The 22,946-nt window shown below is 39.6% G+C and overlaps 1 long non-coding RNA gene across 1 annotated transcript in view; it reads right to left on the bottom strand.

Annotated features, from left to right (window-relative positions):
• The window catches only part of LOC103279402 (uncharacterized), a 206,049-nt gene extending 201,675 nt beyond the window's left edge, over positions 1 to 4,374 (bottom strand). Inside the window, exon 1 of the long non-coding RNA XR_506760.3 lies at positions 3,894 to 4,374. This is a non-coding gene — a long non-coding RNA (uncharacterized LOC103279402). The remainder of the gene's footprint in view (positions 1 to 3,893) is intronic.
• Between the last annotated feature and the right edge of the window lie 18,572 nt (positions 4,375 to 22,946).

Here is a 22,946-nt window from a genome sequence, read left to right as displayed (position 1 = left end):
TTATCTTGAAGAAACACATCTTGTTCTGTATCCGAACCAGGTTGCTTATCTCACCTCCAGAGACTGCCCATCAACATGAGGGTGTGAAGTGAAATGACTTCGCCAGCTATCGGCTCAATTTGCAGTGAGTGAGCAGCCCACATCTTGATACCAACACATAATTCAGTTGGCTTTGGCAGATTGTTAAAAGGAAGGCTAGAATCACACTGCCAGGGACACTGAATTATATCAACTTGAGACAGAATCTGAGCCCTGCAGGTCAGGATTTGAGGATACTAAAGGAAGCTTAAGCTTGTATTTGTAGCAGCTAATATTCTGAAATGTAGACACACAACACAGCTAAAACTGCAATGGTGATATAGGTTAACCTCCTCAGATTTTCTTTGGAACAACTGAATATTAATTTTGTCAGCTACCATTTTACTTCATCACACAAAGAATCAGCTGTATGAATGTTTTAAAATGTATTTTTTTCAATATCTTTAAATGTTATTCCTAAAATGTGTTCAACATACATCCAAACATTGTTTATATCTCAAATATTGTTTATATCTCAAGTAAAGGTTTCCCCTCAGATAAGTCCAGTCATATCTGACTCTGGGGGTTGGTGCTCATCTCAATTTCTAAGCCGAAGAGCCGGCGTTGTCCGTAGACACCTCCTAGGTCATGTGGCTGGCATGACTACATGGAGCGCCGTTACCTTCCCGCCGGAGCGGTACCTATTGATCTACTCACATAGGTATGTTTTCGAACTGCTAGGTTGGCAGAAGCTGGAGCAACAATGGGCGCTCACTCCACTCCCGGGATTTGAACCTGGGACCTTTCGGTCTGCAAGTTCAGCAGCTCAGTGCTTTAACACACTTCGCTACCAGGGCCCCATCTCAAGTATAGTGACTGCTTATAATTTTCTTACAGTTTGTTCTTATGAACAGTTGCACTTAGCTTACTTGCTCCTAGGAACCTGGGGTGTGCTATGATGCAATGAGAGTACAATAAAATTACAAAATTACAAAATACATTAATAAAAATAGTAAACATTACATGTATTATACTGAAAAATTACTCTTCCAGTTAACTATTAAGGAGACATACAGGTTCAGATATAATAATATAACTGCAGCATTACTTAACTCAAGTAACTGAACTCAAGTTAAGTATACCTATTCCATAAATAAAAATCTTTTTTTCAAATATCCATGATAAACTTTTTCAAAGTCATATTTTAAACTCTTAGCAATATAATCCACCCAGTATACAATTACACCTAGGGCCTAGGGGATACAAGCCTCATGACTTGAAGGTTGGGTTGCTGACCTGAAAGCTGCCACATTCGAATCCCACCTGGGGAGAGCACGGATGAGCTCCCTGTATCAGCTCCAGCTCCATGCGGGGACATGAGAAAAGCCTCCCACAAGGATGGTAAAAAACATCAAAACATCCGGGCGTCCCCTGGGCAACGTCCTTGCAGACGGCCAATTCTCTCACTTCAGAAGCGACTCAGGTTGCTCCTGACACGAAGAAAAAAAAAAGCATTTACATCTATTTTTATTTGATTCACCAAGCCCTTATGCTTTTCATGCAAGCAGCATTTAGGGAAGAGATTTCTGGATATCAACAAACAGCCACTAAACATGCCATAGATGGGTGGTAGTTAACAGTAGGGAAAATATCCACTGAAAACAGGATGCAAGATTAAAAAGATAAAAGGCAGCAGTTCCAGATAATCAGGGTCTTGGCTGCCCATTCAAGAAATTAATGAATTAATGTTTGCTGAGCCTTTTCTTCCATGGGAGCTACAAGCTCTCAGCCTCGGTTATATGGACAAATATCCTGAGCTCCTTTTGGTGTTCAAGATGAGACCTCAACTGAAGCAAGTATTTCACAGCAGTCTGTGTAAGCCCCAGTTGGAGAAGCTGAGGAAAGCACATCTTGGAAAGCTTCAGAAAAGTAAAACATACCCACACCATTAGAGTATTGGTTACAGTGAGTAGAGCTTTGCAGGTGTCTTAGATTATGTGGAAAATACTTGTTATGTAGGCAACAGCTGAAAGTTTTAAATATAAATGAACTCAGTGCTGGTAACCACTGTTCCACCTAACACATGCCATGATGATGTTTTTCCACTAGTGTTATAAAAGGGAGGCTGTCATCTGCCAATTGTTCAAGTTGCTTCTGCAGAATTCTGGGCAATGTAGTTCAGGGCAGAGGAAAGGAATTTCAGAGAGATCCTCCACTTCTCTAAACTACATTTATCAGGATTCTGCAGGAGCAGATCGGACGATTGGCCTCAGTCTGTAACACTGGTAGGAAAACGTCTGTAGACAGCACAACCAGCTCACTTGATCTGCAAACCCCTAGAACACACACAAGAAAGCAGTTGAAGCTGTGTGAAATAAAATGGTTTTGTAATCAGATCACTGAACAAATATTACCCAGCTCCTTAAGAACATTTGCCCCCTGACCATTACCTTGCCCTACTTACTAGACCAGGGGTCCTCAAACTTTTTAAGCCAAGGGCTGGTCCACAATCCTTCAGACTGTTGAGGGGCCGGATTATCCTTTGAAAAAAAAAACAAATTCCGATGCACACTGCACATGTCTTATTTGTAGTGCAGAAACAACAACAACCACAACAACAACAACAATGAAAGAACAATACAATATTTAAAAATAAAAACAATTTTAACCAACATACATTTATCAGGATTTCAATGGGAAGTGTGGTCCTGCTTCTGGCCAATGAGATTGTCAAGTAAATTAGGATTGTTGTTGTTGTTGTGTGCCTTCAAGTCATTTCAGACTTTGGGCGAGCCTAAGTCTAAAATTTATGTATTTATTATTTATTTATTTACTGCATTTATTTACTACATTTGTATCACACCCTTCTCACCCCAAAGGGGACTCAGAGTGGCTTACAACTTATATGTACATACAATATATTATATTATTAGCATAGCACAATATTAGCATTATATATTACTATACTGAAATATACCACTATACTGTAATATTATTAGTAATATTATATGTAATACAGAATATATAATTAATATTATTATATGGTATTATTATTAGTGTTATATTGTATTACATTATAATATTATTATCAATATTATATGTATATACAATATATTATATTATAAAATTGAGGGCGGGGGCCAGGTAAATGACCTCGGAGGGCCGCATCCGGCCCCCGGGCCTTAGTTTGGGGACCCCTGTACTAGACTATCTTTCAAGCACCTTGCAAATTCTGAGGTGACTCAGGTTGCCCTATAGCCCTGTGACCTGAAGGCAATGGCCAATTCTGACAACCTAGCTAGAATTGATTCCAGAGCCAAACCCTTAACTCTCAAGTGGACATTTGTAAATTATTTGAAAAAGAAAGCCCCACACGTCACCTAAACCTCTCAATCTTCAAACCAGCTTTGTTATAACTTCTCCTGGTAACTGCATCCAGTTATCTGAAACACTCCGTTTGGTGGGAGAGCATAACAGTTAGCCCGTGATGTAAGCAAGGCACATAGAGCCCTATTAAAATGAGTAAAACTGCAGTGAAAAGACCTTGACCAATATGCATGAGGGACTGGAGGACACAGAATTAATGGCCTGCACAGTGTCCATATTATTGCACCAAAAATGGACAGTTAGCCAAATCCTAGGCCCATATTTGCACCACCACTGCTATCGAGAAAACATTCAGAAATGTCAAGCACAATAACAAGCCCACCTCAGTGCCTTCATCAAGCCATCTGTGCACAGTAATGAAGATAAAAAACATACCCTATAACAAATTGAAACTGCTGTGTGATAGAAAATACCTGTAAGGAATCCGGTCCCAATTCAAGGTGCAGGTTATTACCTACAAAGTCCTGAATGGTTTGGGACCCACCTACCTTCGGGATCGCGTTTCTCCCTATGAATCTGTGTGTTCTCTTTGATCGTCGCGGGAGGCCCTCCTTCGCTCCCAACACCATCGCAAGCATGGCTTGTGGGAATGAGAGAGAGGGCTTTTCCATGGTGGCCCCTCGACTCTGGAACTCCCCAGGGAGATCAGACAGGCACCCATCTTGGCAGCCTTTAAGAAAGATCTGAAAACCTGGCTCTCCCAGTGTGCTTTCAACAGCTGATCACAATAATTAATTTCCTCAGCACTGATACAACTGGGCCTAATTCACTATTTATTTTTTACCCTCATCTGGTAATTACCATCCTCTTTTATCCTACCTCAATTTTTCCCCTTTTTATTACAGCACTTTATTTACTACATCAGATTTTAACCCATGCATTTTGCGCCACTGCCCTGTTTTTCACTATTTAAACCTGCAAATTGTTTCTTATCTGACAGTTCTACTTATAGGAGCCTCCACTGGCCTAGGGGATAAAAGCCTCGTGACTTGAAGGTTGGGTTGCTGACCTGAAGGCTGCCAGGTTCGAATCCCACCCGGGGAGAGCACGGATGAGCTCCCTCTATCAACTCCAGCTCCATGCAGGAACATGAGAGAAGCCTCCCACAAGGATGGTAAAACATCAAAACATCCAGGCGTCCCCTGGACAACGTCCTTGCAGACGGCCAATTCTCTCACTCCAGAAGCAACTCCGGTTGCTCCTGACATGGAAAAAAAAAAGCACAGCTAATGGTGAGAATCTGCAGGATTGAAGTCCACAAGCATCTGGAGACACACAAATTGTCTACTCCTGCTTTAAGGTTATAGCAGCTGGACTTAATGTGGTTTGGCTGATATTAACTATTCCAAGAAACTCAATCTCCTTTTCTGTCTCTTGATAATGAGATATTTAAGATTTTATTTGGCTATTGGTTTATCCTGTCTGAACCAATTCCAATACTGACCTTCCAACATCAGTCAACAAACACTACAATCTTAATCTCATTTACTTAGTGGGATTTGATGGGACTTGACTCCTATTGGGGGCCGGGCTGTGGCGCAGCTGGCTAGTAACCAGCTGCAATAAATCACTACTGACCAAGAGGTCATGAGTTCGAAGCCTGGGTCAGGTTAAGCCCCCGACCATTAAATAGCCCGGCTTGCTGTTGACCTATGCAGCCCCGAAAGACAGTTGCATCTGTCAATTAGGGAAATTTAGGTACGCTTTATGCGGGAGGCTAATTTAACTAATTTACAACATCATAAAACTGCCAGCAAAACACGAGGAAAGGAATGAGGAAGTACAGCCACTAGTGGACAGTGAAGCAACAGCTCCCCCTGTGGCCAGAATCGTGAAGCTGGAAAAAAAAGTTAAATGCCTCTGTGTCTGTTTATATATGTTGTTTGTCTGTTGGCATTGAATGTTTGCCATATATGTGTTCATTGTAATCCACTCTGAGTCCCCTTTGGGGTGAGAAGGGCGGAATATAAATACTGTAAATAAATAAATAATAAATATTAAATATGCTAAGATCACTGTCTCCGAAGTATGCTTTCATGGAGGTTTCCTAAACACATAAAGCAGACTTCGCCTCTTTCCTGTGTGCATATCCATTGTTGGTTTCCCACAGTAAATGTGTAACCAGGGAGGGTCCTTCATTTTATCCCATCATTCCAGAATCCCACTCCTTGGCTTCAGATGGTTGTGTCCATATTTATGGGGAACAGGACAAATAGAACAAGCTAATTTGTAATCCCAGAAAGAAAATGATGGCTTGACGGTTTCCCTCATTGAACACCCTGCCAGTTTAAACAGCTGATTAGTCAGCTTCTGTGGAATCGATCTGAATCAGTTCCACCTGCATGCTCCCACCAGGAGCCACTTTATTGTAAATCAATCATTCTGAAAACAACTCACAAAGGGGCCAGTCCTCACTAACAAGCCATCAATTTAACCTGTCTGTCTGGAGCACTCTGCCAATTAGGAGTGCAACAAACATTTATTCAAAAATTATGGGCAGGTTTACATTGCGTATTTTTCATCTTCTGAAGAGTCACCTGTAATTGTAGCTTCTGATCTGTCTTTCTCTTCATATCCTGTTTATTGAAAATATTTTCATTAGTGTAAGGGGAAGTGTTCTGATATCACAGTATAAAAGTGCTTTGAGCGAGGTGTGTGAGAAAGAAAACATGTCCAGAATTTTAACAAAGAGATTGGACAGATAACCTTTATTACTGAAAGCCAACGTTAACAGGAACTCTGAAGCTTTATGTCCTGCCCTCAAGCCCCTTGGGGCTTCTGATCAATCCGAGAAGTCAGAGAAGTTCTCTTCGTTCTTTGACATAACGAATTGCTAAATTTTGGCCTTGGCTTTTCCAGCTGGCAGTGGTTGGAAAAGCTGCCTCTGGAGGGATGTGCAGATATATTGTTTGGTCTCTCAACTTCTCCTTTAAGATATTTCAAACTATCCCAAATAAAAGGGAATGAAAGAGATATATTCTACTTTCCGCCTTTCTGCATCTTTTTTTTCTAAATTGGCTTGCCTGGACATTTCATTTATGTCAACAGTCCCAAAAGGCAAGAATGATGTTAGGACACTGTGTGTCAAATTTAGCATTTCAGGAGTCATCTTTTCTGGTGAAGAGAAGCAGGACATTTGGGGCAGAGGAGATATGTATTGCTGTGAGCTCTAGTGTGCCAGTTTAATAGTGCCAGAGTAGATAATGCAGCTAAATAGTGTCCCAATTGTATCATCAAAGTGTGCTTTTGGAGGCAGGTCGGCTTTGTATTGTTAGCTATAAAATGTGATGTTTTATCTTAACAAGCCACAGCATAAAGCTTTCAAAATTAAGAACAGAGCAAATTTCTGTCTATGTCCCTAATTCAATGGGCTCCCTCCATAGAACTCTGTGTATATCAGTTCCACAATCTATCTATGCACATAATAAAAGTGAAAATGTGTATGTGTGTATGTGGAAAAAGTGTCTACCTACACAGACAGCCTCCCGCTTCCACAAACAGCTATAGTTCCCACTGAGCAGGAGACACCAATGGCCCTCCCTCCACTGACATGCAGGTTATTGTGAGTGCCATGAACATGTAACCCAAACCCTGCCAGTGTCCTCCACAAGCACCATTCTGCCCCCCACCCAAGTGAAGGTGTTCATGCAAGGACAATTTCACCCTAGATGTTCTGTTTTTCCTCCAGAATGGACATCCCAGGGTTCCTTAGTTTGCATGACTCCACCCACTGCCTCTACCTTAACCCTTTCCTACCCCTTCCTATGGCACACAATTAACAGAGGAATTGATCCTCAACTGAACAAGAGGTTTCGGGAGAATTCACCATGATTTACAGGAGTTGTACTTGACCTACATCCAGAGAGCACTGTTAACACAACCAACGATGGATCTGGACCAAACTTGCCACGGAAAATGGGACTTGCAGTACCTTCACTAATACTGTGACCCCATCAACAATGGACTGGGGCCAAACTTGGCACAAAGAAGCCCTATGACCAACTGAACATACTACAGGGATGAGTGGGAATAGACCTTGATACTGGGAGTTATAGTTCACCCTTATCCAGACAGCACTGAATCCAGCTGATGTCAGATCTGGACCTGTTGGGTTATCTAAGCAATCATGCATGCATTTTCAATGTGGGATGGTTTATGTAGTTAGTTATGTCTGTTGCTTAGTAACCTGAGCCAAGCTGCATTCCAGAGTTGATGACACCATTTAAGGGTTTTGCATATGAAATGGGAAATGGGTGTATCCTTTCTGGGGACACACAGGAAGTGATGTACAGATGCCTCTTCCTGTCTCTTCCTCTTTGCTCCTGATCATGCCATGCTGATGTTCCTGTATGTTAAGAGATATGTAGTTTCCTGAACTGTTTTTCTTTGGAACTAAGATGTTTTTGCCTGTATGACCATCATCATACAAGATTGTGAGTAAACATATTTTTGCTATTTTATTTGATGTCTCTGATGCTTATTTTATGCGCATGACTTTTAAAAGGGAAAGGGAGGCTGGATATTTTGTCTTACTGTTTAATTTCTTTTTACCTCTGCTCACATAAACCCCTAGTCTTCTGCGTTTTTACTGCTCTGCACGAATGTTTAACCACATTGGAATCATAATCTTAACAGGTTATGAAAATATATTCCTATTAGGACCAAACTTGGCACACAGACCCAACATGGCCAACTGTGCATACAGGCCTGGTTTGGGGGTGATTGACCTCGGATCTGGGAGTTGTAGTTCACCCTTATCCAAAGAGCACACAACCCAGCCAACAACAAATCTAGACCAAACTTCAGTGATATTACCTAACATCCCAAAACAAACAATGCGTTCTTTTAATAATCTGGGCACCACCAGGTCCCCAAGCTAGTGCTTTATAAACAAAACAACCCTAAGATATCATAGGGTACATTTGCTAAACTTGTATGGCTATTGGGCACAAGAACACATTCAAATTGTGTGTTGCACAAGAATCTTAGATCAACAAGTTGCCTTTTAAGAAATCTGCTTACCTTGATTAATGTTCACATTAATCAAGGTAACAAATCCTGTTGAGTTGATGAGAACCATTGGTTTCTCTGCTTAATTTGTAAAGCTCTGCCCAAACTAATCAGCTGTACTAAGGCCCGGGCTGTGGTGCAGCCGAGAGAGCAAGCCAGCTGCAATTAACTGCAATGAATCACTCTGACCAGGAGGTCATGAGTTCGAGGCCTATGTTTGTTTGTCTTTGTTCTATGTTAAAAGGCATTGAATGTTTGCCTATATGTGTAATGTGATCCGCCCTGAATCCCCTTCGGGGTGAGAAGGGCGGAATATAAATGCAGTAAATAAATAAATAAATAATAATACTAATTGCATGAAAATCATTATGGTTTATTATTACATTTCTGTATTGCCAAATGAACTCTGGGTGATAATGTGTTTCAATAAATAAAAGTTTAGCGAATATTTATTTATTAAATGTAAAGCTAAAAAAGCTAAAAAAGCTAAAAGCACTGAGCTGGAGACTGAAAGGTCCTAGGTTCAAACCCCGGGAGCGCCCGCTGTTAGCTCCAGCTCCTGCCAACCTAGCAGTTCGAAAACATGCCAATGTGAGTAGATCAATAGGTACCGCTCCAGCGGGAAGGTAACGGCGCTCCATGCAGTTATGCCGACCACATGACCTTGGAGATGTCTATAGACAATGCCGGCTCTTCGGCTTAGAAATGGAGATGAGCAACAACCCCCAGAGTCGGTCACGACTGGACTTAACGTCAGGGGAAACCTTTACCTTTTAAAGCTAAAAATATGAAATACTTAAAGCTATAACAACAGAACATAATGTTAACACAGCCAAAGAGTTCAAAATAGAATAAAAACAGCATGAAAACCAGGTGATAGCAAGTAAAACAGAAGCAATACAAATACTGACAAGCACTAAACAGTTGCCCACCTTCAATGAACAACTAAAACTCATGAGAAAATACAAATATCTTCTCATTAGCTTAACCTATTTGGGGAGGGAATACCTATTCCACATTTGGCCATCAACTTCTGAAAAGACCCATCTCCTTTCATCAGCAGAGGAGATAGATATAATCCTCCATTATTCACAATCCAGTAAAATCTGTTAGGAGTTTTCTACTGACTAGAAGTCCATTATAATCAGAGAAGCAAACCTGGGAGTCAGTTCCAATCAAAGTTGTGAATCAGTTCCACTTTCAGTTCATAATGCTCCAATGTGAAGACTGACTTTAATGTATAGTTTGTAACAAACTCAAGCACTTTGAACTCATTCGGATGTATTTCATGCACATGAAAGCAACCACCACTTAGTTTTAAAATATACTTTCTATAGAATGGGTGCAACAAACATTCTTTATCACAAGAAAACAGGTGAGAAAGTAGACCTTGTTTATATTTCCATGGAATGAGGTAGTGGTCTTTATTTTGGAACAGGATAGCGGAGAACAGGGTTCAAATCTCCACTCAGGCATGGCGGCCTAATTTGGTAACCTTGGGCATGTTATGCTCTCTTAGTCTCAAGGAAAGGCACCCTCTAAACAAATTTAGCCAAGAACATTCCATTATTATCTGGGGTCACCATAAGTCAAAAATGACTCGAAGACACACAATAGCAAGCTTTCAATTGCAATTCCATGTGCTTGTGAGAATATTTTCAAAATCTGCATATAACTAAACAACCAAAAAAAAAAGATGGTTACATATTGAAATAAGAATATCTGCATCACATATCAGCATAAAGTAATTTAAAATTGCTGATACCCAAAGAGTGAGAAAGGAAACTATTCAATACATTCTCCTTGTCGATGTCCATCGACCAGAACAGGAAATTGTCAGTCTCCCCCATGCCTCATCTCTTGGTACTACTTTATTATGACCGCAGTCAGCCCATTTTTCAGAAGTGTTAGAAGTACGATGGGAAAAATAAATGGTTTCTTTATCCTGTACTTGTCCTGCCAACTGATCCTTGGAATGTCTTTTGCTATAACTCACATTCCTTGTACATTAAAACTGTGGAAGCTCAATGTTGAAAAGTGACACCAGCAGCTCTGTATTTCTTGTCTTAATGACTTTCACAATCACATTCAGTTTCCCTGTAAAGAAAGACAGACAGGATCTTGGACAGAGAAAGGAAGTGTTTGTCGGACATGACTTACCAAGGGTTTTACCCAGATGTCCTTACTCAACTGGCCATGTGGACAAGGGGGAGTTGTCAACACAGGAAAAATTGTAATGACAAATGATTTATCTTAGAGACGAAAACATTTATTCCAGATCATGTTTTTGTAGGCCACTACTTACTGTCACACTAGCAACAGTCTAGAATTACTGCTTTTCATTCATTTACTTTTAATGAAGAATCCAGATGATGTCATGGTTAATCCATTTCATCATTCATATTTTCTGAGTTGTGCTCTTATTTATTTTGACTCAGACAATGTCTGACCATATTCTCTCTTAAAAGTTAACATACTAACCTGTTACTTGCTTTCATCTTCATAGCTTTCTGAAAACGGATCCTTTGCTTAAATTAAGACAAACCTTTCTACTTATGACATTTCTTCATATGTCATTGCTTTATATACAACTAGCTGTGCCCAGCCAAGCGTTGCTGTGGCGTTGTCTGGTGGTGTTGGTGAGAAATTGTTGAGCTAGTGGTGGTATTCAATGTCTGTTGTATGGTTGTCTTTATGTTTAGTATGCACACTGAAGTGGATTATATGGTAGTGTGGAGTCAAGATAATCCAGTTCAAAGCAGATAATATAAGATTCTAAATAGGTTATATAGCTGTGTGGAAGGGCCTTGAGTCTACATTGCCATATAATCCAGTTAAAATCTGATAATCTGTGGAAGAAGCCTAAGTGAGGCCTAACTGTGCCTGTCCCCTGGGCTGAGTAGGTTGCTAGGAGACCAAGTGGGCGGAGCTTAGCCTTCAAACTGGCAGTAATTGGATAAAAACTATTATTCCTCTCCCTTTAATTAGGACTTTATTTTTCTTTTCCTTTTTGTTGTATCAACCTAGAGCCGTGAATGATGGGTTGTGTTGTCAAATTTCGAGGTTGGGGGGCCTGCAGTTTTGTTGTTTTGTCCGCTGCCCTGATGCCATCACCCTTTTATATATATAGATGGTGTAGTAAAATGTCATTCCTCATATAAAATGGCAAAATTACACTTGTTTGGGAGACTTATTAAAATATTTTCAAGCTGTGGATAGTTGAATCCATGGATGCTCAATCTGTGGTTATGAAAGTCCAACTATTCTAGTGTTCAGTAGTAAACACTATTGAAATATTAATACTGTAGAGTCTCACTTATCCAAGCTAAACGGGCCGGCAGAGGCTTGGATAAGCGAATATCTTGGATAATAAGGAGGGATTAAGGAAAAGCCTATTAAACATCAAATTAGGTTATGATTTTACAAATTAAGCACCAAAACTTCATGTTATGCAACAAATTTGACAGAAAAAGTAGTTCAATACGCAGTAATGTTATGTTGTAATTACTGTATTTACGAATTTAACACCAAAATATCACGATATATTGAAAACATTGACTACAAAAATGGCTTGGATTATCCAGAGGCTTGAATAAGCGAGGCTTGGATAAGTGAGACTCTACTGTAGTTAGTAAAATTTAGTATTTTTGTCAACAAGTATTTTTGATCTGCCATTACTGTAAATGTAGTCAGCATATTATATTTACAACAAACTCAGCCCTGTTTATATGCAGTTTATAACAAATTAATTGCACCAGCTTTTTAAAAAGTCTATAAAATCTAAATAGTGCTACAGTAGAGTCTCACTTATCCAACACTTGCTTATCCAACGTTCTGGATTATCCAACGCATTTTTGTAGTCAATGTTTTCAATACATCATGATATTTAGGTGCTAAAGTCATAAATACAGTAATTCCTACATAGCATTACTGCATATTGAACTACTTTTTCTGTCAAATTTGTTGTATAACATGATGTTTTGGTGCTTAATTTGTAAAATCATAACCTAATTTGATGTTTAATAGGCTTTTCCTTAATGCCTCCTTATTATCCAACATATTCGCTTATCCAACATTCTGCCGGCCTGTTTATGTTGGATAAGTGAGACTCTACTGTATTTTGCTGGACAGTGAGATGAACCCTCGAGGAACAAAGTCTGAGTTTCTAGCAATGTGCATTTTTTCTTCTTCTCTGGTTCATAACATAGGAGGAGTATGATGATTCCAAAGACAGGTCTGGTATCTCATATTCCAATTCCTGGCAAGACTTCCTCAACATGTCTCAGAATCAATATGCTTGGCTCAATCCAGATGTTTAGTTATGGGTATGTAGGGTTAAATGAGGTCATTTCCTCAAAAGGGGTGTGGTATGGTAACTGAACTGGAGACCGAAAGGTCCCAAGTTCAAACCGCGGGAACGGCCGCTGTTAGCCCCAGCTCCTGCCAACCTAGCAGTTTGAAAACATGCCAATGTGAGTAGATCAATAGGTACCGCTCCAGCGGGAAGGTAATGGCGCTCCATGCAGTCATGCCGGCCACATGACCTTGGAGGTGTCTGCGGACAACGGCTTAGAAATGGAGATGAGCATCAACCCCCAGAGTCAGACATGACTGGACTTAACGTCAGGGGAAACCTTTACTTATGGTAACTTTAAAGCAAAAAAAGAGAACATTTCTGTAAGTGTCATTAGTTAAATGTACACTAAATACAATGTTGACTATGTCCATACCATCCTGCATAAATCCCTTGGAAGTTAATGGTTGAGAAATGGATTAATTAACAGTAGTATGGTCAGTGTTTAAGTAAAAAAAATCATCTCAATTTATAATGGTTATCATTATCTAATTAATTTTAGATACAGTAATTAATTATTTCACCCAGTTGATCAACCTGATTCATTTCTACATCTACCCCAAGGTTAAGGAGAAGCCCCAGTTCAAGTGTAATCTCTGCCACTAATGTAATGACTTAGGCTAGTGGTATTCAAACTGTGCTCCTCCAGATGTTTTGGACTTCAGCTCCCACAATTACCAACAACTGGTGGGATTTCTGGGAGCTCAAATCCAAAACACCTGGAGGAGCACAGTTTGAGAAACACTGCCTTAGGCTATTTTTGTCCCTCAGTTACCTCCTAAAAATTGAGGGTATAATACAAGACATTGTGGGGGTTTCTAAGCGTATTTGTATGGCCTTATACAAAAGCTACAAATTATTAACAACAGGACACACTGTACTTTTTGGAATATAAGAATATTATGGGTTTTTAGATCCAAATTCATTTATTGTCTTTATAGGACATTTCTCCAAGAACCTTGGATTCATTTGTATGCAGACATAATGCTTCTTATAAAAGATCTAGCTGATTCAAAAAGAAAAAAGGCAACAAGGTCCCACCATCCCAATTCAAGCTGCTACATTCTCAATCAGAATCATATACAAATCCCCAACAGCTGCTTTCATTTGAAGAAACACTCCGGAGTTGCTTCAGCAGCCAGATGGTTCTTGACAAAACCTTCAGATGTCAATTTCTGTTTTAATATCAGAGCATTTTCTTTCCCAGAGTCTTATGCGCATGTGTGCATATGCACACACACATACATATCACATTTATTCTACTGTTCTTTTTCTGCAGTTAAAATAAACATATCTGCTTTATTTCAGATCTCATTCAATGGCTTATGAATGCTGGAACTAGATTTCTACACAGAATTCTGAAAGTCCTAACATCTTTTAGACTAATGTACAACACCTATCATTAATTCGCTACAAATATTAAGGCTTGTTTTACTACCTGTTCTTCTTGTAGTCCAATTTATAAATCCCCATATTTTTCTTTACTAAAATGATGAAAATTCAAGTAGTAGGTGGCTTGTAAATTAACTGCTTGGCTGAGTTTATTTACAAAGTGTTCGTTTTTCTGTGTTCCAAATCCAGAGATCCCTTTCTGCATATGTGTGAGCTATTCTAGGCATAGAAATAAAATACATAAATTTCCAAGCACAATAGAAAGAAAGAAAGAAAGAAAGAAAGAAAGAAAGAAAGAAAGAAAGAAAGAAAGAAAGAAAGCAAACAAGCAAACAAGGAAGATTCATGTGTGACCCTATTTTCATTCCTGCAACATTAGTGACACAATGACTTGCATGTGGCAATTGACATATTGCATAGAAAAGTCACCATCACACAATGGCTGCTGATAGCAATAGAAGTGTTTTCCACAGTTTGTTCCTCTGGGCCTTAACTTTGCAAGTTGTGATTCTGCATTGCTCATTGAACATTGTTGTGCCTCCCATATGGCATCTTCTGGTTGTGTTTCTCTATATTGTGTGTTGCAATTGTGCCTCATATATTGTGTATTGTAGTTAACATTCTATATTGTGCATCATATATTGTGCATTTCATATTGGAACATACACAACAGCACCTAGTTGTCAACATGTATTGCATCATGTTGCTATTGTGTTTACATAGTGTATCTTTACCTGCATTTATTTAGGCTACATGGAAGAGATGTTGGATTGCAGCCTAAGTTTGATTCCATGAGATGTTATGAAATTTCTCAGTTAACACACAAAGTGTTGATTTCACCAGAAACATAATTTATTTATTTATTATTTATTTGCGACATTTATATACCGCCCTTCTCACCCCGAAGGGGACTCAGGGCGGTTTACAAGTATATATACATACAATATATTATATTATACAACTAAATCGCAATATTATTAGTAATATTGCATGTAATATAAATATACAATTATAATAGTGAATTATAATAATTATTACATTGTATTACATCATAATATTATTATTAATATTACATGTATATACAATGTATTATAATATTAGTATAGTATAATATTATATATCATTATATCATTAAATTGATACAGGAGACATGGTGGAAAGATGTCTTCCCGGCCCCGCCTTCTTCATTCTGCTCCAGATATAAAACTAGCATAGCATGTTATTGCGGATAGGGGCCTCTAGCTGATGTAAAGAGACAAGATGGAACTGTCCTCATAAGAGACGTTCAGGACATGACTGTAGGAAAAAAGGAAACAAGGCATCAATTTTTCCTTCAGTACTGTGACCCTTGTGAATGAGAAGCCTGAAACATATGAACCAGTTGAATATTTGATCATCTGGTTTTGTCAGAAGTATAGTTTCTCCTGGGGCATAGCATAGGGTATATGTCAATTTTAGCAGTCCTTGCAGAACTATTTTATGCTAGCTTGGCATAGACATGTATTGCTCATATATAATGGCCAAGATCCAACACTGCCAATAAGATCTTCAAAATAGCCGTATTTGCCAATGTATATCACATGCATATGTTGTGGATGAGTCTCTGATTAGTAACAACAGGGAGTTGGAGAGTAGGCAGACAGAAAGGTCTACTCAGGAACAAGATCCTATAGAAGAGCAACAGCAGGAGAGGATTTGGCAAATACTTACTGAACCCACTGATGAAGAGTCTTTTGAAGGGTTTGATGGGGATGCTGGGTTTGACAATGAAGCAGTTTCTATGAGAAGTGCTGGGAGTGACACTGATGAGGTTGTGGATGAGATGGATTGGACAAAAGTAGCAGAAGTGGGTGAGGAGCCTACATGTAGCAGCACATTCAGAAGATCTGTTGGGAATGAAACTTGGAGGGAAGATGATTTGTCTGCTGTTTGGGAGGATGTAAGTAGAAGTAAGAGAAGGGCAGGCAAGGCAAAGAGCAGCTCGGGCAGCACAACTGGCAGCTGAGCGTGGGGTGTTGTCTGATTCTAGTTTGGAGGAAAATGCAGAAGCAGCTGAGGGTGGGGTGTTGGCTGATTGCAACTCAGAGGAAGGTTTGTAATAAAAGGAAGGTTGGTTGCAATAGGAACTTTGCGACTGGCAAAGTGTACGCTGGGTTGCATGGTATGCTGGGTTGTGATTCCTGTGAGACTTGTGATTCCTGAACTTTGTGGATTCTTTGGGATTTGCTACTGTTCTTGGTTTGGACCTCTGATCACTTCTGGACATCATGTTTGCTCTTGTGCCCTGACTTTGGATTGGACGTTGACGCTGCTACTGTATCCTGTTTGCTGTGGATGACCCCTGGACCGGTTTGACTACGACTTTACTTCACCTTGGTATGTGTTTGCTGAAACGATAGCTAATGCCTCTGCCGGGTATTTTGGTTAGTGGGTTGGGATTATTTATTTATTTATTTTACAGCATTTATATTCTGCCCTTCTCACCCCGAAGGCGACTCAGGGCAGATCACATTACACATATAGGCAAACATTCAATGCCTTTTAACATAGAACAAAGACAGACAAGCATAGGCTCCGAGCGGACCTCGAACTCATGACCTCCTGGTCAGAGTGATTCATTGCAGTGATTCATTGCAGCTGCTCTCCAACCTGCGCCACAACCCGAGCCCACTTTAGGACTTTGGGACTCTCTGTTGTACCTCCTTTTTGACCGGTTGGTCTGTGTTTGTTTTTGAATACTATTTTGCTGCTGTTAATCATTTTTGATTCTTTTGAGCTGTTTCTTCATTTAACTATTTGTACTTGGGACTGACTTCGTGGTATCTGTACCTTGACAGTATGTGTCCACAGAGGCTTGCCTCCATTTCTAAGCATTTCCTATCGCCTTTGATCAGATCTCACCTGGAATATTGTGTTCAATTCTGGACACCACAATTCAAGAGGGATATGGACAAGCTGGAAGATATACAGAGGAGGGTGAGTAAAATGATCAAAGGTCTGGAGACCATGCTTTATGAGGAGTGGCTTAAAGAGCTGGGTATGTTGTTTAGTCTGCAGAAGAGAAGGTTGAGAGGAGACATGACTGCCATGTTTAAACATCTGAAAGGCTGTCATAAGAAAGTGGGAGCAGGCTTGGAAAGTAGGACTCGGAGAAATGGGTTCAAATTATAGAAAAAGAGATTCCACCAAAATATTAGGAAGAACTTCCTCACCTTAAGAGCTCTTGAACAGTGGAACTTTCTTCATTGAAGTGTGGTGGAAGCTCTTTCTTTAGAGGCTTTTAAACGGACACTGAATGGCCATCTGTTGGGGATGCTTTGATTGTGCTTTTCCTCTATGGTAGAGGGTTGGATGGCCGAATTGGTCTCTTCTAACCCAAAGATTCTGCCCATGCTTCTATGCCACCCTGAACCTTATTTCTAGAAGATTTTAATCCGAAATTTTCCCCTGTTGATAGAGAACATGCATATCTTCCTATAATTATTTGTCACTGCACTGTGAGCAGTTCTAGTTGAAAAGTGTCATATGCGAGACATGGGTTTTTGGTAAGGATGTGAAAGAAAACTCGCCACGATCTCAGATCTGAGACAAGCTATTGTGACAGAATGAGACAATGTGTTGAGATTTCCCAAATCCTCGTGAGAATTCTCACCTCCAGATATTTTGAGCGATTGCATTTTTTTCAATGCGTGCAAATAAAGCCCCTTTGCAAAAGTAGCATCACCTATCTGTAATTAAGAACTCGTTTTAGTAAGCATAAAGTCACAGGCTGGTTGATCAAAAATTACAAATATGAATTGTCCATAAAATAAAGCAGTATAGATCACCATTTTGGAATTGTCTGAATTCACGTTTACCACAAAAGGACAAACCAAGTCAGAATTAAAATCCCCAGTTCTCTGGGCAGTGTTTGCCTTATGATAACCAATTCACAAAATTGTTTTTGTATTCATAGCTCTAAATTATTACGCAGCCCAACAAAAATAATTTGTTCTCCTGATGTCTAGGTTTTTAAGCCTGATCCAGGGGTTATTGGGGGTGTTGATTTGGAAAATTGCATTAGCTAAACCATATCAGCTCTAGTTTCTTAGATATGGTTATCATGGTTTTCTGTTTTTTTGTTTTTTTTTTTTCGTGTCAGGAGCAACCGAAGTTGCTTCTGGAGTGAGAGAATTGGCCGTCTGCAAGGACGTTGCCCAGGGGAGGCCCGGATGTTTTTTTGATGTTTTACCATCCTTGTGGGAGGCTTCTTTCATGTCCCCGCATGGAGCTGGAGCTGATAGAGGGAGCTCATCCGCACTCTCCTCGGGTGGGATTTGAACCAAAATGTATATTGCCCAGTGTTATCAATATTCTTTAGTAGTTATTAGTAGTTTGCATATGCATGGCGTCGCTGTTAGTTTTGTTTAGTTTCATTCATTTTATATCAATTTTGTATTTGTCGTTGTTTCCGAAAATGGGGCACCTATGTGAATAGAATTTTTGTCTCACAAAAAAAAACCTGAAAATTTTCAGACCATTGGCAGCAATGGGAGGGCTTCCATGGTGCACCCCCCCCCCCCCGGGCTCAGTTTTTGGACTAGAGGGGTGAAAATTGCAACACACAGAGGGCATTTTGACCCCTTTTAGCCCACCAACTTTTAAAACATTTGGGTCTTCCCCAGTGTACTATTGTGATTAATATTAATACAGTAGAGTCTCACTTATCCAACGTTCTGGATTATCCAACACATTTTTGTAGTCAATGTTTTCAATGCATTGTGATATTTTGGTGTTAAATTCATAAATACATAGTAAATTACTATGTAATTACTACATAGCATTAATGTGTAATGAACTAATTTTTCTGTCAAATTCATTGTATAACATGTTTTGGTGCTTAATTTGTAAAATCATAATCTATTTTGATGTTTAATAGGCTTTTTCTTAACCTCTCCTTATTATCCAACATACTCACTTATCCAACATTCTGCCGGCCCATTTATGTTGGATAAGTGAGACTCTACTGTATTATTATTAACACCCATTGGTAAACATCAGCTGTAATGGGAAAGCAGCCCTCTGTCAGTACTTGCTTAGGTTACGCAGCCCGAAACAAAAGGAAAATGAAAGCAAGCATGATGACCGTGCAGCTTTCTCTTTCATATCGCCTTTTGTTTCATCCAAAAATAGCATATTTCGTTTTGGACATCTGAATGGACAATACTAAATGAATAGACGAATGTAACAGATGAAACAAATACAACGCACATCAGTATTAGTTATATTCTGTGTGGTGTTTGGATGCATTTGTGATGCCATCATAACTGTTATTACATTTCATGAAACTTACCCCATCCCCTCTGCATATATTTAGTTATAAAACTTCCATAAAAATAAATCCTTCTCTAGCCATCTTTTTAGGAAAAAGTAGTTTTTTGGGGAAAGCACAGCAAGTTCTTTGTTGAATTGAGGAAATGCCACCCCCTACATAAATAATCACAGCCTGCCTGTCCAAATTCATATTTCTACTCAAAACCAAAGCATGGCCACCATAACCAGCACTGAATATGTCCTTCAAAGATAAGCTAGCCCCTGGGCATTCACAATGATGTCTTAACATCTAGCAGCCACACTTCAGTCCTAGGGAAATTAAAGACAATTTCTGGACATCAGACTCTGCCTTTTATTCATGCATCTAGACAGCATGGAGGCTGCCTTGCCATATACTGACATAAAGGACAAATAGACCTAGTTATTATCTGTGACACAATGAGAGCCCAGATGACATGTTCCGACAAAGTCTGAAAACAGTACAGTAGAGATGTTAGATGGAATTGGTATTAAAATTAAGCCTCAAGGATTGCATCACAGAATGGTGGCAGCATTAGGTGTCCATTTCCTTCAAGTAGCATATTACTATGCATTTACACACATAACAGTTTGCCAGTTAACTAGTTTACCGAATAGGAGGTGAATAAACAATAGTATAAGAAAGTCTTTATTATAGGGCTGTGAGGCTAGATGAACTGCTTCTTATTCCATCATTATAACAAAAAATGAGACAGGGCTGTAGGTCCTACAACTTACTCTCGGAAAACAAAGCAATGGGTTTGTTTTCAACTTGGCAGTCTTGGCATTGATGAGTGTATGTGAATCTTCTCTGGGTTTCAGCCTGAACTTTAAAGGAACTCTCCAGGGAGTAGAACCAGTTCAGCAAATAAATTCAGCACCTTGGATAGTTGTCAAGTTCTGGACTTTTGGGAAAAATATTATCAAATTATTAGAGAAATAAAAGTAAAAGATGTATTGCATGTGTAACAAGGTGAGGATCGTTTAGGAGGTGGTGAAAGCATGGAATGCTGTGAATTACTGGTCATTGGCTGGTGACTGGTTTAAACAATATATTTTTGTGTAACCCATTTTTTTGGTCAGATATAGTAGGCTACAGAGTACTTTGAGTAAAAACAAGATCTGGTTTCAAAAAAGAACAATGGGATGCTGTAGTTTCTGAGCTCTCCCTGGTAGTTTAAATACAGGACATTTAAGATTTTTCCCATGGTAATAAAATATGTTATGAGCCTATCAAAACTATACCTTTTAATGTTGTGTATGTGATAAATGGATTGAATGAAATTGTGTAATTGGGTTCTGGCTAGGGCATATTAAGGTTGGCCAAGGCTGAAGAAACTATCTTAAAATTGGAACCTGAGAATGGCATTATGGAGAAGGTGAAGAATCCATTAGCTATGGCTTTAAAAGTGCTAATGACAAATACAGAATTGACCTGAGAACTTTTAGTGTAAACAACACCTGTTTACATAGTCAAACACAAAGTTACTTTAAGAAAAAGGTTAAACAACCTATCTATTCTGGAATTGATGAGGCTCAAGCAAGTCTGAGCTGAATGGCAGGTTATCCCAACAACCAGGTACAACAACAACAACACAATCACTACATGAGGAGACCCTTTTCCTTTTCCAAAGTGCGGCAGATCTGTGAGGGATGCAGCATTCTCACCACTCAGCAGCAGGCTAGGGAAGGGATGGTGAGCATGTATATATGTGAGTGAATGCTGAGTATATGTGATGTTTCCCTTTGTCTGTGTAACCAATATAGCTATTATAAAACCAGTGCTGTGTCAGTGTGCCTACTTCTTTCTCTGAAGGCGCCTGATACTCTATTCCACTAAAAAAAGATTAAATGACATTTTAAGGTTTAAAAAGTATTCATGACACATAAATACCATTTTGCAAATCTCTTGGTTCCCTGGCATATTTCTAGCAACCTTAGTGTTATTTGTTAATGTGGGATTTGTGTATTAGTAGTGTTTAAATGCAATTTGTGTCTTGGTTTGTATTGCATACTGATTGCATCATCCAGAGTGTACTATAGTCTGTAAAGAGTTAATTACTAAGAAGCTGTGATGACCTTGATGTGTGGCTGGAACTGGGGAGTGTCCAGACACAAGTTTGTATGCATTAGTGATTACATCAGTTCAGTTCTGTTCTGTTCTGCTGTCTGTTGAGAAGACAAGTCCTGTGTCTATTGTCTGCAAGTCTGTTTGTCTTGTACAGTAAAACTTTGTATATAGTTTTACCATTGTCTCTGATGTCTGATCGTTCTCAATTCCTCTGACTCCATCCAACTGCTGCTGCGCTGCTATTACTCTGACATTATTTGGGTAGCCAATGAGGAGAGGCGAGTAATAAATAAAATCATCATCATCATCGTCATCATCTGTGGAATGAATGTGAAATAATAATGAATAAGAAAAAACTAACTTCTGTCTTTGTGCCATTTGAGTTGTAATATAAAAAGAATACTACATGGGCCATCATGAGGACTGGACAAATAGTAAAAAGCCAAGGGGTTTGTACCTAGTACTCATGCCAATGGAGCAGCTCCGAGGTTTAGGGATTTGTAAATCAGATCTCTGCAACACTACAAACATCTTTGCATAGTATCTGAAGGCATTACAGCTAGTGGACCAGGTCATCTGAGGAACCAGTAGAGACTTTCCTGGTTCCAGTAACTGGTAACCTGGGCTCAGTTTTTGGAGCAGAGCAATATATCTCTTAAGTAGCTACACAAATCTATTCACGATGCATGCCTGTTCCACAGTTAAACCCTAGTTCCCCTTCAACCATGTTACTTCACCCGCTTCTCATCCTTGGACTCTTGATTGTTGTTTTGAGGTTGAGTTTACCAGCTCTGAACCTCTGTTTTCCTCAACCATTACACAAACTTGTCTTTTGTCACAACTTCTGCTACATAGTAAAGGTAAAGATTTCCCCTGACATTAAGTCCAGTCATGTCTGACTCTGGGGGTTGGTGCTCATCTCCATTTCTACGCCGAAGAGCAGGCGTTGTCCATAGACACCTCCAAGGTCATGTGGCTGGCATGACTGCATGGAGCGCCGTTACCTTCCCACCGGAGCGGTACCTATTGATCTACTCACATTTGCATGATTTCAAACTGCTAGGTTGGCAGGAGCTCGAGCTAACAGCGGGCGCTCAAGCTGCTCCCGGGGTTTGAACCTGGGACCTTTCGGTCTGCAGTTTAGTGCTTTAACGCACTTCGCTAAACATATTGGCCTATCCTTCTCTCACAAGCCAAGGCAGGAGATATATATATATATATATATATATATATATATATATATATATGTGTGTGTGTGTGTGTGTGTGTGTGTGTGTGTGTGTGTGAGAGAGAGAGAGAGAGAGAGAGAGAGAGAGAGAGAGAGAGAGAGAGAGAGAGAGAGAGAGAGAGAGAGAGAGAGAGAGAGAGAGAGAGAGAGAGAGA

This window comes from Anolis carolinensis, chromosome 3, assembly GCF_035594765.1.
Source record: "Anolis carolinensis isolate JA03-04 chromosome 3, rAnoCar3.1.pri, whole genome shotgun sequence".
NCBI classification, from domain to species: domain Eukaryota; kingdom Metazoa; phylum Chordata; class Lepidosauria; order Squamata; family Dactyloidae; genus Anolis; species Anolis carolinensis.
The sequence above is the reverse complement of the archived record's forward strand: the minus strand, read 5'-3'. Positions and strand labels throughout refer to the sequence as shown.